The 19,054-nt window shown below is 39.0% G+C and overlaps 1 protein-coding gene across 1 annotated transcript in view; it reads right to left on the bottom strand.

Moving 5' to 3' along the window:
* The window catches only part of ZNF804B (zinc finger protein 804B), a 630,956-nt gene that overhangs the window by 512,201 nt on the left and 99,701 nt on the right, over positions 1–19,054 (bottom strand). The window lies entirely within an intron of this gene.

Genomic DNA, 19,054 nt, shown 5'->3' with positions numbered 1-19,054 from the left:
GGGATTACAGGCATGCACCACCACACCTGGCTAATTTTGTATTTTTAGTAGAGATGGGGTTTCTCTATGTTGGTCAAGATGGCCTCGACCTCCTGACCTCAGGTGATCCACCCACCTCAGCCTCCCAAAGTTCTGGGATAACAGGCATGAGCCACCGCGTCCAGCCAAGTTAAACATTTTTATGGGTGGAGAAGAAAGAGACTAGAAGAAAATCAAGTTTGCAGATTTTATTAGTCACTTCTTATGCACTTTCTCAGAGCAGCTCAAATTTGCCTGCCATCTCAGGTCCTTGGCCATTTGCTCCACCATAGCTGCCATTGCCACAACTGACCCTGTGGGCCCCTGTCGACCAACTGCCTGAGACCAACACTGAATCTCCAGTTCTTCCCATTGCTTTTGGTCTCAGATGAAGTACAGGCAAGAGATCTTACTTCTCCAGAGGATACCTGTGGGGCCAGTTGACCCAGGGGAGTTAACATCAATACATTGACAAATAATAGAAAACTAGAGGCAAGAGAAAGTCAGCAGATAAATTCCCTCTCCATCAGGCCTCTGATGAATACTCCTCTAGGGGTGGATTTTCCAAACAGCCTATCCCGAGACATCTCATATGGCCAAGCAACTAGTTGGTCTCTGAAAGCCAGCTGTGTAACACATTCTCATTCTCATCCTTCCTAGCATCACTTCCATTTGCCTGACCCTGAAATTGCACATCTCAATAACCACATTACCATTTAAGGTACCTTACCTCAGGTTCTGTTTTTCAAGAAACCTTGACCAAGACAAAAATAGAAGCCATAGCAGAGATAAGGCATATATACATTCATTGTCTCATTCATTGCAACAAAATTTGATTGCATGCTTAAGAGCTTATTACACTAGGCATTTGAAACATGTAACTGAATCAGAAATAGCCCCTACTCTCATGACTGTGTTAGAAGTGAGAGGTATAAAAACAAACAAATATGAGAAAGAGTTCTACATGTTAAGAAAAAAAGATGAAGGCAGTAGCATTGAATTACAAAAAGAAAACAGTCATTTCTACCCAGGATAAATGCAGGTGTGTGTCTTTGTAGTGGGGATGGGCAGGGAGTAGGAGAGAAGACATCAAATTCTTCCCAAAAGAATTAACTGCTGAGCGGAGTTTTAAAGTGTGATTTTGTACAATAAACTTCAGAGATAAAGGACACAGAGCCCCATCCTACAGACACTTACAGTCTAGTGGAGGAGACAGGCACGTGATAGCCAATTATAATTAAATCTGCCACAACAGTCTTCCTCTTCCAACCGCCAAGCTTGTTTCTGCCTCCAGACAGACATTTTCACTGGTCTTTCCCTTTCCTTGAAAGTTCTGCTACCTGTTAGTCCTGTGATTGGCATTCTCTTAGCAATAAAATCACAGTTCAAATGCCACTTCCTCAGAAAGCCTTACTTGACATCCACTCTAAATAGCCCACTTGTCCCTCTCTACTTTGTGCTACTTTTTACCAAATCACTTTGTTTTGTTTCATCTTCAGAAACTACATGTGAAATTCAATTTTTAAAGTATTATTCACTTCATTTTTTCCACCATTAAACTATAAACTCCGTAAAAGAAAAAACAAAACAAAACAGGGCTTCTTTATCTTTTGTAACTCCAGTTAAATGTAACATGGACATAAGACAATGTAACTCCAGTGTCTGGAACATAGTAAATGTTCAATAAATACCTGTTGAATGAGTAAATATAATTATATTAAAGTGGCAAAACAGATTGATATTCAAGCTATGAATGGGCATGGCACCCCAACAAAGACAACCAGCTTTTTCTGGAGGACAAGGGAAATGCTTGTAGAGGAAGGGTCATTTGGACGGACATCAGGATTAGTAAGTATTAAGGAAGCCGAGGTAGGGTTCGGGGGCAGGGGTATCAGAGCATTGTAGAGAGAGGGAACAGCATGTGAAAAGCTATGAGACAAGAAGCCATAGGATGTATTCCAGGGTTTGAAAACAGGCAAGTTTTGCTGTAGCAACATGAGCAAGGAGACAGTAGTATAAGATGAAGCTAGAAGGACAGGCATGGATTAGATCACTGCAGGGTCTTGTAGACATGTTATAGGCTTTTATCATCATGGCCACTAATAGATGTTATGAGGGGAAGTGACATGATTAGGCTTATCATTCAAAAATTTTACTTTAGGGTGCGCCCAAGATGGCCAAATAGGAACAACTCCAGCCTCCAGCTCCGAGCATGAGTGACATAGAAGATGGGTGATTTCTGCATTTTCCACGAGGTACCGAGTTCATCTCACTGGGGCATGGTGGACAGTTGGTGCTGGTCCATGGGTACAGCCCAACCAGTGAGAGCTGAAGCAGGGTGAGGCATCGCCTCACCTGGGAAGCACAAGAGGGAAGGGAATTCCTTTTCCTAGCAAAAGGAAATTGAGACACACAACACCTTGAAAATCGGGTAACTCCCACCTTAATACTACGATTTACCAAGGGTCTTAGCAAACGGCACACCAGGAGATTATATCCCACACCTGGCCCAGAGAGTCCTACGCCCACAGAGCCTCCCACATTGCTAGCACAGCAGTTGGAGATCTAACAGCAAGGTGGCAGTGAAGCTGGAGGAGGGGTGCCCGCCATTGCTGAGGCTTAAGTAGATAAAGTCACCAGGAAGCTCGAATTGGGTGGAGCCCACCACCGCTCAAGGAGGCTGGCCTGCCTCTGTAGACTGCACATCTGGGGACAGGGCACAGCTAAACAAAAAGCAGCAGAAACCTCTGCAGATGTAAATGCCCCTGTCTGATAGCTTTGAAGAGAGCAGTGGATCTCCCAGTACGGAGGTTGAGATCTGAGAACGAACAGTCTGCCTGCTCAAGTGGGTCCCTGACCCCTGAGTAGCCTAACTGGGAGACATCCCCCACTAGGTACAGACCAACACCTCACACCTCACATGGCGGGGTACACCCCTGAGATGAAGCTTCCAGAGCAAGAATCAGACAGCAACACTCACTGTTCAGCAATATTCTATCTCCTGCAGTCTCTGCTGCTGATACCCAGGCAAACAGGGTCTGGAGTAGACCTCAAGCAAACTCCAACAGACCTACAGCTTAGGGTCCTGTTAGAAGGAAAACTAACAAACAGAAAGGACACCCACACTAAAACCCCATCAGTATGTCACCATCATCAAAGACCAAAGGCAGATAAAACCACAAAGATGGGGAAAAAGCAGTGCAGAAAAGCTGGAAATTCAAAAAATCAGACTGCATCTCCCCCTCCAAAGGAACGCAGCTCATCATCAGCAATGGAACAAAGCTCGACGGAGAATGACTTTGAGGAGTTGAGAGAAGAAGCCTTCAGTTGATCAAACTTCTCAGAGCTAAAGGAGGAACTACATAACCAGTGCAAAGAAACTAAAAGCCGGCCGGGCGCGGTGGCTCAAGCCTGTAATCCCAGCACTTTGGGAGGCCGAGACGGGCAGATCACGAGGTCAGGAGATCCAGACCTTCCTGGCTAACACGGTGAAACCCCATCTCTACTAAAAATACAAAAAAAAAAAAAACTAGCCGGGCGAGGTGGCGGGCGCCTGTAGTCCCAGCTACTCAGGAGGCTGAGGTAGGAGAATGGCGTAAACCCGGGAGGCGGAGCTTGCAGTGAGCTGAGATCCGGCCACTGCACTCCAGTCCGGGCGACAGAGCGAGACTCCGCCTCAAAAAAAAAAAAAAAAAAAAAAGAAACTAAAAGCCTTGAAAAAAGATTTGACGAATGGATAATTAGAATAACCAATGTAGAGAAGTCCTTAAAAGAACTGATAGAGATGAAAACCATAACACAAGAACTACGTGACAAATGCACAAGCTTCAGTAACTGACTCGATCAACTGGAAGAAAGAGTATCAGCAACTAAAGATCAAATGAATGAAATGAAGCGAGAAGTGTAGAGAAAAAAAAGTAAAAAGAAATGAACAAAGCCTCCAAGAAATATGGGATTACGTGAAAAGACCAAATCTATGTCAGATTGGTGTGTCCTGAAAGTGACAGAGAAAATGGAACGAAGTTGGAAAACACTCTTCAGTATATCATATAGGAGAACTTCCCCAACCTAGTAAGGCAGGTCAACATTCAAATTCAGGAAATACAGAGAACGCCACAAAGATACTCCTCGAGAAGAGCAACTCCAAGACACATAATTGTCAGATTCACCAAAGTTGAAATGAAGGGAAAAATGTCAAGGGCGGCCAGAGACAAAGGTCAGGTTACACACAAAGGGGAAGCCCATAAGACTAACAGCAGATCTCTCGGCAGAAACTCTCCAAGTCAGAAAAGAGTGGGGGCCAATATTCAACATTCTTAAACAAAAGAATTTTCAACTCAGCATTTCATATCCAGCCAAACTAAGTTTCATGAGTCAAGGAGAAATAAAATCCTTTACAGACAAGCAAATGCTTCGAGATTTTGTCACCACCACGCCTGCCCTACAAGAGATCCTGCAGGAAGCACTAAACATGGAAAGGAACAACAGGTACCAGCCATTGCAAAAACACATCAAAATGTAAAGTCCATCGATGCTAGGAAGAAACTGAATCAACTACCAGGCAAAATAACCAGCTAATATCATAATGACAGGATCAAGTTCACACATAACAATATTAACCTTAAATGTTAATGGACTAAATGGTCCAATTAAAACACACAGACTGACAAATTGGACCCATCAGTTTGCTATATTCAGGAGACCCATCTCACATGCAGAGACATACATAGGCTCAAAATAAAGGGATGGAAGAAGATCTACCAAGCAAATGGAAAACAAAAAAAGCAGGGGTTGCAATCCTAGTCTCTGATAAAACAGACTTTAAACCATCAAAGATCAAAACACACAAAGAAGGCATTACATAATGGTAAAGAGATCAATTCATCAGGAAGAGCTAACTATCTTAAATATATATGCACCCAATACAGGAGCACCCAGATTCATAAAGCAAGTCCTTAGAGACTTACAAAGAGACTTAGACTCCTATACAATAATAATGGGAGACTTTGACACCCCACTGTCAACATTAGACAGATTAACAAGACAGAAAGTTAACAAGGATATCCAGGAATTGAACTCATCTCTGCACCAAGCGGACCTAATAGACACAGAACTCTCCACCCCAAATCAACAAAATATACATTCTTCTCAGCACCACATAACACTCATTCCAAAATTGTCCACATAGTTGGAAGTAAAGCAGTCCTCAGCAAATGTAAAAGACCAGAAATTATAACAAACTGTCTCTCAGACCACAGTGCAATCAAACTAGAACTCAGGACTAAGAAACTCAATCAAAACCACTCAACTACATAGAAACTGAACAACCTGCTCCTGAATGACTACTGGGTACATAACGAAATGAAGGCAGAAATAAAGATGTTCTTTGAAACCAATGAGAACAAAGATACAACATACCAGAATCTCTGGGACACATTTAAAGCAGTGTGTAGAGGGAAATTTATAGCACTAAATGTCCACAAGAGAAAGCAGGAAAGCTCTAAAATTGACACCCTAACATCACAATTAAAAGAACTAGAGAAGCAAGAGCAAACACATTCAAAAGCTAGCAGAAGGCAAGAAATAACTAAGATCAGAGCAGAACTGAAGGAGATAGAGACACAAAAAACCCTCCAAAAAATCAATGAATCCAGGAGTTGGTTTTTTGAAAAGATCAACAAAATTGATACACTGCTAGCAAGACTAATAAAGAAGAAAAGAGAGAAGAATCAAATTGATGCAATAAAAAATGATGAAGGGGTTATCACCACCAACCCCGCAGAAATACAAACTACCATCAGAGAATACTATAAACACCTCTACGCAAATAAACTAGAAAACCTAGAAGAAATGGATAATTTCCTGGACACTTACACTCTCCCAAGACTAAACCAGGAAGAAGCTAAATCCCTGAATAGACCGATAGCAGGCTCTGAAATTGAGACAATAATTAACAGTCTACCAACCAAAAAAAGTCCAGGACCAGATGGATTCACAGCTGAATTCTACCAGAGGGACAAGGAGATGTTGGTACCATTCCTTCTGAAACTATTCCAATCAATAGAAAAAGAGGGAATCCTCCTTAACTCATTTTACAAGGCCAACATCATCCTGATACCAAAGCCTGACAGAGATACAACAAAAAAAGATAATTTTAGACCAATATCCCTGATGAACATCGATGCAAAAATCCTCAATAAAATACTGGCAAACCGAAACCGAATCCAGCAGCACATCAAAAAGCTTACCCACCATGAACAAGTGGGCTTCATCCCTGGGATGCAAGGTTGGTTCAACATATGCAAATCAGTAAATGTAATCCAGCATATAAACAGAACCAAAGACAAAAATCACATGATTATCTCAATAGATGCGGAAAAGGCCTTTGACAAAATTCAACAGCCCTTCATGCTAAAAACTCTCAATAAATTCGGTATCGATGGAACATATTTCAAAATAATAAGAGCTATTTATGACAAACCCACAGCCCATATCATACTGAATGCACAAAAACTGGAAGCATTCCCTTCGAAAACTGGCACAAGACAGGGATGCCCTCTCTCAACACCCCTATTCAACATAGTGTTGGAATTCTGGCTAGGGCAATCAGGCAAGAGAAAGAAATAAAAGGTATTCAGTTAGGAAAAGAATAAGTCAAATTGTCCCTGTTTGCAGATGACATGATTGTATATTTAGGAAACCCCATCATCTCACCCCAAAATCTCCTTAAGCTGATAAGCAACTTCAGCAAAGTCTCAGGATACAAAATTAATGTGCAAAAATCACAAGCATTCTTATACACCAGTCACAGACAAACAGAGAACCAAATCAGGAATGAACTTCCATTCACAATTGCTTCAAAGAGAATAAAATACCTAGGAATCCAACTTACAAGGGATGTAAAGGACCTCTTCAAGGAGAACTACAAACCGCTGCTCAGTGAAATAAAAGAGGACACAAACAAATGGAAGAACATACCATGCTCATGCATAGGAAGAATCAATATTGTGAAAATGGCCATACTGCCCAAGGTAATTTATAGATTCAATGCCACCCCCATTAAGCTACCAATGATTTTCTTCACAGAATTGGATAAAATTGCTTTAAAGTTCATATGGAACCAAAAAAGACCCCGCATTGCCAAGACAATCCTAAGTCAAAAGAACAAAGCTGGAGGCATCACACTACCTGACTTCAAACTATACTACAAGGCTACAGTAACCAAAACAGCATGGTACTGGTACCACAACAGAGATATAGACCAGTGGAACAGAACAGAGCCCTCAGAAATAATACCACACATCTACAGCCATCTGATCTTTGACAAACCTGAGAGAAACAAGAAATGGGGAAAGGATTCCCTATTTAAGAAATGGTGCTGGGAAAATTGGCTAGCCATAAGTAGAAACCTGAAACTAGATCCTCTCCTTACTCCTTATACGAAAATTAATTCAAGATGGATTAGAGACTTAAATGTTAGACCTAAAACCATAAAAACCCTAGAAGAAAACCTAGATAATACCATTCAGGACATAGGCATGGGCAAGGACTTCATGTCTAAAACATCAAAAGCAATGGCAACAAAAGCCAAAATTGACAAATGGGATCTAATTAAATTAAGAGCTTCTGCACAGCAAAAGAAACTACCATCAGAATGGACAGGCAACCTACAGAATGGGAGAAAATTTTTGCAATCTACTCATCTGACAAAGGGCTAACATCCAGAACCTACAAGGAACTCAATCAAATTTACAAGAAAAAAACAACCCCATCAAAAACTGGGCAAAGGATATGAACAGACACTTCTTAAAAGAAGACACATGAAAAAATGCTCATCATCACTGGCCATCAGAGAAATGCAAATCAAAACCACAATGAGATACCATCTCACACCAGTTAGAATGGCAATCATTAAAAAATCAGGAAACAACAGGTACTGGAGAGGATAGGAACACTTTCACACTGTTGGTGGGATTGTAAACTAGCTCAACCATTGTGGAAAACAGTGTGGTGATTCCTCAAGGATCTAGAACTAGAAATACCATTTGACCCAGCCATCCCATTACTGGGGATATACCTAAAGGATTATACTTATAATCCTTTAGGATATAGGTATATCTATATATAGATCCTTTATAGATATAGGTATATCTATAAAGACACATGCACACGTATGTTTATTGCGGCACTATTCACAAGAGCAAAGACTTGGAATCAACCCATATGTCCATCAGTGACAGACTGGATTAAGAAAATGTGACACATACATACCATGGAATACTATGCAACCATAAAAAGGATGAATTCGTGTCCTTTGTAGGGACATGGATGCAGCTGGAAACCATCATTCTCAGCAAACTATTGCAAGAACAGAAAACCAAATACCACATGTTCTCACTCATAGGTGGGAACTGAACCATGAGATCACTTGGACACATGAAGGGGAACATCACACACCGGGTCCTATTGTGGGGAGGGAGGGAGGAGGGATAGCGTTAGGAGATATACCTAATGTAAATGATGAATTAATCGGTGCAGCACACCAACATGGCACATGTATACATATGTAACAAACCTTCACGTTGTGCACATGTACCCTAGAATTTAAAGTATATAAAAAAAAATTTTTACTTTAACTGCAGTGAGATGTGGGGAGATGAATAGAGACCACTGCTTTGGTACAGGTGTGAAACGCTGGGTTCTTAGCATGAGAGAGGAGTGGAAGCAAAGTGAAAAGCAGAGTGCAGGACAGTGAATAGTATAATTAGTGTGAAGCAGGAAAAGCTGAAAAAAATGACAGTGTAAACATCCATGAATCAAAGCAACAAAACCTGGGTTCATAGTTGGCACCTATCCAGTACAAGAGGGTGGGTTAGGCCCAGTACAAGAGGGTGGGTTAGGCCAGTGGACATTTCCTGACTGGGTAATTCCTCTCTTGTCTTAGTCAATGCCATGCAAAAATTACATAGTGATCATATATTTCACAAAAATAAAAGTATCATTACAAGTAATCTACAAAGGGGTGACTTTAGGGCCCATGGAACAAATTTTCAACTAGAAAATTCTATTACTCTAAATTTTGGTGTATCTACAGTATTAGCTACAGCTCATAACATTGTTTTCCATGTTCCTTGGGTTTAATTTTCCATTCTGCCTTCTTGTATATCTCCATCATTATTCCTAGGCTGGTCATTTACCTTGACATAAATACTCAGATGCTCTATAATCAGTGTAATTATTGTACTATTGGCTAAATGGTGAGCTTTTTAGGGTAGGGGCTTAGCATTTCATCTTTGCATTCCCAGTACCAGACATGGTGCCTTGAAAGTATGAGGGGCTTTTCCCCCCAAATTTATGAAGCTCCAAGGGGACTGAGTAGGCCTGAAGTAGATTTTAGATGATCAAAAAAGGTTAAAATATGGGCTGCATAATTCTATACTACATGCTCTTTAGTCTACTTATTTGACAGCACATAAATTCAACCCAAAAGTTCTATTAAGCTGAGTAAATTATTTAGTAAAACATCCCATTTCTCAGCCATGCCAGATGGTAGTTTACTGTAGCGGTGATGTTGCTAGTGAGGCTGGCAGATGGGAGATGTTGAAGTGATTGTCAGTTGTCCTTAGCATTGGGTCCCCCCCAACCCCAACACAGCATTCAATTCTCTTGCTTCTCCCTCCATGCCATGTGGCTGCATCTCCTTCTTGTTCCCATAATTCTAATCTTATGCTACTGAACAATATGAAAGGGTTATTAATGACAGCTGCTGGAACACTCAGCATTTCTCCCTTCTCCAAAATGGTTAAAGTATATTCTACATATCTCAGATTCTTGTAAGAATAAGATATGTTTTATGTGAAAGTATGCTGAAAGTGTAAAGAATAAGTGCAGACCTGTGACAGAAGAAATGTTATTACAGTGACACTGTACTGGAGACAGTGGGTATCAAAGGTTTTAGGAACCACAGTAGAAAATGTGACACATATCGCTGAGAGATCAATAAAATCCATACAAAAATATGTGGTAGCTTCCCACTTCTGCTGAGGATAAAGTATGAAATCCTAAGCACTCTATATTAAATGTCTTACTTTATCACTTACTATTAACTGGTATTTGTACTATTCCAGTTCCAGCCACTGGATCCTTCCAGAACATGTCTTAATGTCTTTCCTCAGCAGCTCTGCTGGCAAGGTTGTTTCCTTCCTGTGCATTGCTGGCTAGTTTCAGAAGCCTCCTGACTTCATCTTTTTCTTTAATTCCATGGAAATGTTAACGGAGTTGGTGAAAACATTTAACAATGTCTGGTACATGACTAGTGCTTAAGATGGTAGCCATTAATGTTATAAGCCCATTTTTAAAAATTACAATACTTCTCATTTATTACACTGGGATCCTCATAACGACAAGGACCGCATCTCACTCATCTTCATGTTCTCTAGCACTTAAAAATATATCTGGAACACTCTAGTAGATTAATATATATCTATTGAATGAAAAGAAACTGTAAATGAGGTAAAGATTAACAGTTTAAACCAAGGCAGTCAGTCAGCATCCTGGGCAGAAATTTAGCATAATTGACTAGTGTGATTCTGTAATAGACTTTGCCCAACTTTATTTCTTTCAGGAATAATAACTTACTTTGCCCATGGAATAAAAAGCATAAAACTGTACCATTCAAAACAACATTACTTAATCAATGTTCTGGTGCTATTTTTATTAAATGGCATTTGAAGATACCAAATACAGACCAAAAGTTTTTCTGGAGGTACACTGTTTTAAACAAATTAATTATTCATATTCCTTTATATCTCACATTGGTTAATGCAGTGCCTAACATATTTCTTTTATTCGTGTCTTTCTATTTGTATGTATCAAGTTCCTTCTTTTCTTCCTATGCCTCATTTTCCTTTTGTTAGCCAATTCTTTACCAAAACAATCCAATTATCTCAGACACAGGATTGTAAATATGAAACTCAGATTCTCATAACACAATAATCCTGCTGATAAAGAATTCACATGAAGCTTGGGTAACTTGCTTTGATCCAATTAAAGAGATTATTTATTTGTGGATATGAAGAGTAAAAAACTTACTGAAGTCAGAAATTTCCAGGCATAATTTTGCTACCCACCAGTGTATATATAAAAATATTCAAATAAATCTCATTTTAATTCACTTAATGTATCAAAAATAAATATATCACCTGTAACAATTTAAAGGAAGGATAAAATATACTCCAATGTCAAGCAAACAACTGAAAAATTAAAATATTAAATCAGCTAAATGATACATGTAAAAACTATAAACATAAGTCTTTACCCATTTTTTATTTCTTCAAAGAAAAAGTTGTCAAATATACTATTGTCCTCTAGAATATTTCATGTTGTAATACTCTGAGCAAGAGCATTTTCTTTCTCTATCAGCTCAAATCTGGTGAGTTTCAATTTCCCAAATATTACAAAGCAGAGTTCTTAATTATATCTGAAGTCAGTGTAACCAGATTTTTAAAAAAAACAGACGCAAGTGAACATTATATTTTAGAAAGTTTACATATAAAACATCAAATATTAACCTTACTTTTTCTATAATTTAAAAATATTTATAAAATATTGATTTTTCTCAATAGAGAAATTTATACAACTCCATAACTTTATTCTTTTTGAAGTACATTAGGAAATTTATAGTTTTTTAATGAATGTAATAAATTTCAGAAATTATCCTTTTGACTAAAAGCACATTTTTAAATTGTTGCTGAATACTCAAATATCCATTATATAATATTAGTTTAAACAATAGATATTAGTTTATATCTAAACAACACTATATTTCCACACGCATGCACATGGACACAGAGTCAGATGTTTCCTTGAGGAAACATTGAGCTGCACATAATTGCTATGGGAAGCATTTCTGTCCTAATGGGCCTGATTATTTATAAATTATCTTATTAATTGTCAGATGTAAGTTGTCAGATCAAAACTGGAAAACATTATGACTGTAAATTATGGTACTAAGTAGTTACTCAAAACTAGTGCAAGAGAGAATTAAAGAGAATAGTATATTCTTATTCCCCAAATAAAATTTTGCTAAATCATGATTCACATAACTCACATAAATCAAGACTCACATAAAAGTAGACTGAAGTATTATTTTTAAATGTCTTATAAAATTACCATTTAGAGAAAAGCTCATGCCCTTTTTTAAACTGGTTTATATCAGTTTTTGTAAAACAGATGAAAAAGTGGCCTAATCCAATTTTCCTGCTAAACTCATTGGTTGTATCTGATGAGTTGTCATTAAGTCATAAGTTTTTAAATAAATATAGACAAAACACTAAACCCATATATTACCCATACAGAAACACCACACACAGACACACACACACGTGCACACAAACCCACAGCTCCTAAAGTAAGCAAAAATTCCTCATTCTTATTAATTTGATTGGTGAGAAGCATTGCCTGAAAAAAAACCAATAAAACCTATCTGCTCATTAGACAGAGTTCCAATGATATGCAAAATATATACTTAAATGTCAATATTTAATGCGTTCATAATGGTGTTCATTTATATATTCATTCCTACACATTCAGGGAATGTTTATAAGCCTCCTCATTAATAATCTTCCATCTCAAGCTGTTTTATTTCCTAAAATTACTGTTGAAAATATGTCTACCTTATAGCTATAGAACCAGAAAAACAAAAAGCCAGAAAATATTGGCATCATTAAGTTCACAGTTGTTGCCGCTGTGTTTTCTCAAATGCATAATGCTAACAGTTATTTTCAAAACCATTATTCTAGAAAATAACTATGTCTCTCCATGCTATAATGTCTCCAAAAGTCTTTCAAATGATATATTATTAATCTCAATATTAGTATAACTATAATTCATTATGGCCTTTCTGTTAATGATTTTTTTTTTATCATGTCTGTACTTGCCTCAAAGTACTCCAGTGTGTTCACTGTGCTCTACCACTTCAGGGATCCTGCAGTAGCACATCATCTGGCAGCATTTAGTAACTGGTTTTCTATTTTCATCAACTATAAAATATTCATCAAATTCTATTGCATGTCCCATTCTCTCTGTCCCTCTCTGATAATCACCAACTGTATAAAAAGTAATGGCTTTAATTTTAAACAAAGAATCATCACCCCATCTCTGTCTACCCTTTGATTTCAAGTAATATTCATGCTTATTTTCATGTTTTTTGTTGCTAAAGTTACTTTCTATCCTTCCAATAAGTGATAAAATTTATCAAATTTAACTCCTATTGCTATAAGAGGCTTTATGTTGGTGAAAGTACCTTGAAGAAAGGAAACTAAGAAAGTAATATCCATCAAGACAAAGTCAGAGGTTAGCCTAATGTGAGGAGAAGAAGTATTTAGACTTTTTTGCTGTTTATGAATTAGTGAAACTGGAGGTCAAGAGAAATAGATAATTATAGGTAAAGAAATGCAGGCCAGGTACCATGGCTCTCGCCTGCAATCCCAGCACTTTGGGAAGCTAAGGTGGGCGGATCACCTGAGGTCAGGAGTTCGAGACCAGCATGGCCACAGTGGAGAAACCCTGTCTCTACTAAAAATAGAAAACTTAGCTGGGCATGATGGCACAAGCCTGTAATTCCAACTACTCAGAAGGATGAGGCACGCAATTGCTTGAACCTGGGAGGTGGAGGTTGCAGTGAGCCAAGACTGTGCCACTGCCCTCCAGCCTGGGCAACAGAGTGACACTCTGTTTGAAAAAAAAGAAAAAGAAAGAAAGAAATGCAGTGCTTACTTAAGAGCACAGCCTCTGGAATAAAACTTCCTGGTTTGAATCTGGTTCCTCTCATTTTCTGTGTGTGTGAAAATAGCCAAATGATGACTTAAAGCTTCTGTTTTGCACATATAAAATGAAGGTAAAATGGGAATTCATCATCGAGTTATTTAAGGTTTAAATATGATAACTTGTCAAATGTCTAACACATTTCCCTGGCTTATAGTAAAAATAAACAAATATTCGCTATTATTATTATATTGAAAGACCCATGAAATATGGAAACCACTACCAAGATATTAAAATGTTAATTTCTACATTTAGTCAAAAAACTAAAAGTAGTTGAAAACAGCATTAAAAATATTATTAACTATGTACTTGAAGTATTTTCCTTATGGAATTTGTGGTTTTTAAACAATGTGCTAAATCTAATTGTAACAGCCTTCAAAACATTTTAATCTTATCCTTAGCACCAATAAACACACATTTATTAAGTCCTCATGCATGTTTAAAGCTCTGTTAGAATTAAATAAGCACAATCTATTTTCAAGAAGGTCATGCCATCTTAGTATCTATGATTCTATGCATACTCATCTTTATGAAAGTTATAACACATTGGTGAAATTTTTAGCCAAAATTTAAATTTAAAATTTGGAGAAATTTGGTACATTGATAGTTCAGTGAAAATATATATACATATTTATACAATATTTGAGGACTAACTTTCTATATTTGGGAGTTATATATAGCATTTTAATGTGATATAATGTCACATATTTAAAGTTAAGCATTTTAGAGAGATATTGACTACTGAGCACAAAAAAATCTTTGAATAGAATGTGAAAAATCAATGTTAGCAAATCCAGCTATCTTTCAATGACCACCTCTTTGAAACTGGCATCTCTACATTTCCTAGAATAAATTCACTTTACCAAGAACTCTTGGAGAGCAGTGCCAATTTTAGTTAAGATTTTATGGAGCCTTGACATCACATAACCCTCAACACAAAACTAAATAAATCCTTTACGTATCTCTTCTGCCAACTCCGTTAACTCTGCTTCCAATTGTGTTCCTCCTTATTCACCCTTCAGCTGTTAGAAAATCTCACACTGCCTGAGGGCCACTACTTAAGCTTGTCCCAGAATACGTTTGTCTGACTGATGAAAGACTGACTTTTTAATTCCAGAAGAAGGTAAAGCAGGTTATCTTTTCTCCAGATGATTGAATCTTTTAACAGAGACACCAATTCACAGAATATGGATAAAAACACACATGCACAAATATCTACCTAACATTGCCTTTCATTCCTCTTTAGTTTGAGCTAGAGAAGAGTACAGGGGTATAGCTTCTTATCACTCCAAGCAGGGGAGGGTCACACCTCTGGTACAGAAATGGGTTGGAGGAGAGGAAAACCATTGTTTGATGATTAGCCATGGGTCCTCAAAAAGCCATATCTTTTCTATTTCAGCAAGAAAAGAGAACAGTTTTTACCAGTTTAGAGAAGAGGCAGTTTGGTATTGGGATAAAGTGCATAACCTTGGAGTCAGGCTGCCTGGCTTGAATCGAAACCTCATCTTTTACTAGCTACGTGAATTTGCAGTTACTTAAGTGCTTCAGGTTTCTCATCTGTAACAAAAAAATGTTAGCACCATCCTCAAAGGGATTATTTGATGTTTATATGAGGATTGATGTCTTGTACACTGCTTAAATCATAATGGAACAGAGTAAACACTCATTAAATGTTAGCCATTGTTATCAGATGTTTTCTTGGATTCCATCATGAAGAGGGCATAAGTCACGTGTGTGTCTTAGAGAGTCAGTCAGTGGATCCTTTTCCTCATGGGGTCAGTCATTTTTAATCTGAGTCTTATTTGGAGTGGCCAGGTAACAAGCGTTGGGCAGCAGAATTACAATGTGATTGTTGGGTACTCATAACTCAGGCTATCTGAGCAATACAAAGGTATTCAGCCTTCTAGGGCCTTAATCAGTCTAGGCAGAAAAATCCCTGAAGCTGTCTTAAAACACCTGAGTAGAATATCCTCAAAAGCATACACAAGAAACTGTCTCTTGGTTGCTTCTTGGAAGGGAAGCTAAGTCTAAGACAGAGAGGTGTGATATAACATTTTTATTGTATTCTCTGCTTTTAGAAATTGCTGCTTACCCAGAAAATAAATTAGTTTAAAATTTTAAAACATAGCTAAAAGTTGATCACATACTAATTTTTACATAGCTTAGTTGCCTAAATTGAAAGTGCTATACTGCAATTTGCTTATATCCATTGATTTTTATAGCTAAGGTCAAAGACTTTTAACTCATCTCAGACCACTGGCTCTCCAACTATTCTGACTGTGACTCATAGTAAGAAATATATCTAACCTTGCAAGTAGAACATACATGCTAGTTGGAAGCCAGGGATCAAATACAACTTAACTAGTCCTCTGATAATACATCATGATGTATGTTCTTGGGGTGTCAGGCTTAAACTTTGCCTTGTATGCAAGGACAACCAGATGCTGAATTGTGTTTTTGACTTTTGCATTCCCTCTTTAAGACAAAATTTTAAAAACTTATCTTTTCATCTTGGGCTTCATTTCTTCCATGTTATCTACCTAGGGAAAAACTCCCTGCCCTCTTTTCACCACGACCATATGCCAATTAGATTTGAAGAAGCTATCACTGGAAAGCAAGAGATGTTTTTTCTCAGAGCAGATATTTGCATCTCTGAAGTTTTTCATATCACATGGTCATCAATGTTATACCACTTCACATGTAAGAACCAAGTATGCATCCATTTCTCCCTTACCAAATTTTGTATCACTATTTTCACACATTTCAATTCTGCATATAAATTCCAAGATGTGTTATTATTGTTGTTGCTCTAAACAGTTGACTATAAAGAGTATTAAATAATAAGAAAAACTCTCTATATTTACTCATATAGTTACTGATTCATTCCGTTTCTTCCTGTAGAACCAGAATTCCATGTGGTAATGTTTTGCTTCTATTTAAGAATTCCTTCAACATTTCTTATAATGTAGGTCTGCTAGCATTATACTCATTTAGCCCTTGCTTGTCTGAAAAAAAAAAATCTTTATTTCATCTCTGTTTTTAAATGGTATTTTTGGTAGGTTAAGAATTCTAGATTTTGGTTTCTTTGTTCCATTATTTTAAAGATGTTGCTCCACTGTCTTTTAGCTTGCATTGTTTCCAAAGAAATCTGCTGTCGGGCGGAGCAAGATGGCCGAATAGGAACAGCTCCAGTCTCCAACTCCCAGCCCGAGCGACACAGAAGACCGGTGATTTCTGCATTTTCAACTGAGGTACTGGGGTCATCTCTCTAGCAAGTGCCAGACAATTGGTGCTGGTCAGCTGCTACAGCCTGACCAGCGAGAGCTGAAGCAGCGCGAGGCATCGCCTCACCTGGAAGCACAAGGGGGAGGGGAATCCCTTTTCCTAGCCAGGGGAACTGAGACACACAACACCTGGAAAATCGGGTAACTCCCACCCCAATACTGTGCTTTAAGGAAACAGGCACACCAGGAGAATATATCCCACACCTGGCCGGGAGGGTCCCATGCCCACGGAGCCTGCCTCACTGCTAACAGAGCAGTCTGCGGCGATCTATCCGCAAGGCAGGAGCGAGGCTGGGGGAGGGGCGCCCGCCATTGCTGAGGCTTAAGTAGGTAAACAAAGCCGCTGGGAAGCTCGAACTGGGTGGAGCTCACAGCAGCTCAAGGAAGCCTGCCTGTCTCTGTAGACTCTACCTCTGAGGACAGCGCACAGCTGCAGTCCAATAGGGGAAAGAGCGGGGGCCAGTGCAGACGCAAACGACTCTGTCTGACAGCTTTGGGGAGAGCCGTGGATCTCCTAACGCGGAGGTTGAGATCTGAGAACGGACAGACTGCCTGCTCAGGTGGGTCCCTGACCCCTGAGTAGCCTAGCTGGGAGACATCCCCCACTAGGGGCAGTCTGACACCCCACACCTCACAGGGTGGAGTCACCCCTGAGAGGAAACTTCCAAAGAAAGAATCAGACAGGTACACTCGCTGTTCAGCAATATTCTATCTTCGGCAACCTCTGCTGCTGATACCCAGGCAAACAGGGTCTGGAGTGGACCTCAAGCAATCTCCAACAGACCAATAGACAGTCCTTCTGACTGTCAGACGGAAAACTATCAAACAGGAAGGACACCTATACCAAAACCCCATCAGTACGTCACCATCATCAAAGACCAGAGACAGATAAAACCACAAAGATGGGGAAGAAGCAGGGCAGAAAAGCTGGAAATTCAAAAAATAAGAGCGTATCTCCCCCTGCAAAGGAGCGCAGCCCATCGCCAGCAACGGATCAAAGCTGGTCAGAGAATGACTTTGATGAGATGAGAGAAGAAGGCTTCAGTCCATCAAACCTCTCAGAGCGAAAGGAAGAATTACGTACCCAGCGCAAAGAAACTAAAAATCTTGAAAAAAAAGTGGAAGAACTGACAGCTAGACTAATTAATGCAGAGAAGATCATAAACGAAATGACAGAGATGAAAACCATGACACGAGAAATACGTGACAAATGCACAAGCTTCAGTAACCGACTCGATCAACTGGAAGAAAGAGTATCAGCGATTGAGGATCAAATGAATGAAATGAAGCGAGAAGAGAAACCAAAAGAAAAAAGAAGAAAAAGAAATGAACAAAGCCTGCAAGAAGTATGGGAGTATGTAAAAAGACCAAATCTACGTCTGATTGGGGTGCCTGAAAGTGAGGGGGAAAATGGAACCAAGTTGGAAAACACTCTACAGGATATCATCCAGGAGAACTTCCCCAACCTAGTAGGGCAGGCCAACATTCAAATTCAGGAAATACAGAGAACGCCACAAAGATACTCCTCCAGAAGAGCAACTCCAAGACACATAATTGCCAGATTCACCAAAGTTGAAATGAAGGAAAAAATCTTAAGGGCAGCCAGAGAGAAAGGTCGGGTTACCCACAAAGGGAAGCCCATCAGAATAACAGCAGACCTCTCGGCAGAAACTCTACAAGCCAGAAGAGAGTGGGGGCCAATATTCAACGTTCTTAAAGAAAAGAATTTTCAACCCAGAATTTCATATCCAGCCAAACTAAGCTTCATCAGTGAAGGAGAAATAAAATCTTTTACAGATAAGCAAATGCTTAGAGATTTTGTCACCACCAGGCCTGCCTTACAAGAGACCCTGAAGGAAGCCCTAAACATGGAAAGGAACAAGCGGTACCAGCCATTGCAAAAACATGCCAAAATGTAAAGACCATCG

The sequence above is a fragment of the Trachypithecus francoisi genome, unplaced genomic scaffold (assembly GCF_009764315.1).
Source record: "Trachypithecus francoisi isolate TF-2019V2 unplaced genomic scaffold, Tfra_2.0 Lachesis_group4, whole genome shotgun sequence".
Lineage (NCBI taxonomy): Eukaryota > Metazoa > Chordata > Mammalia > Primates > Cercopithecidae > Trachypithecus > Trachypithecus francoisi.
Note: the sequence above shows the minus strand (reverse complement) of the source record. Positions and strands in the feature narration are given on the sequence as shown.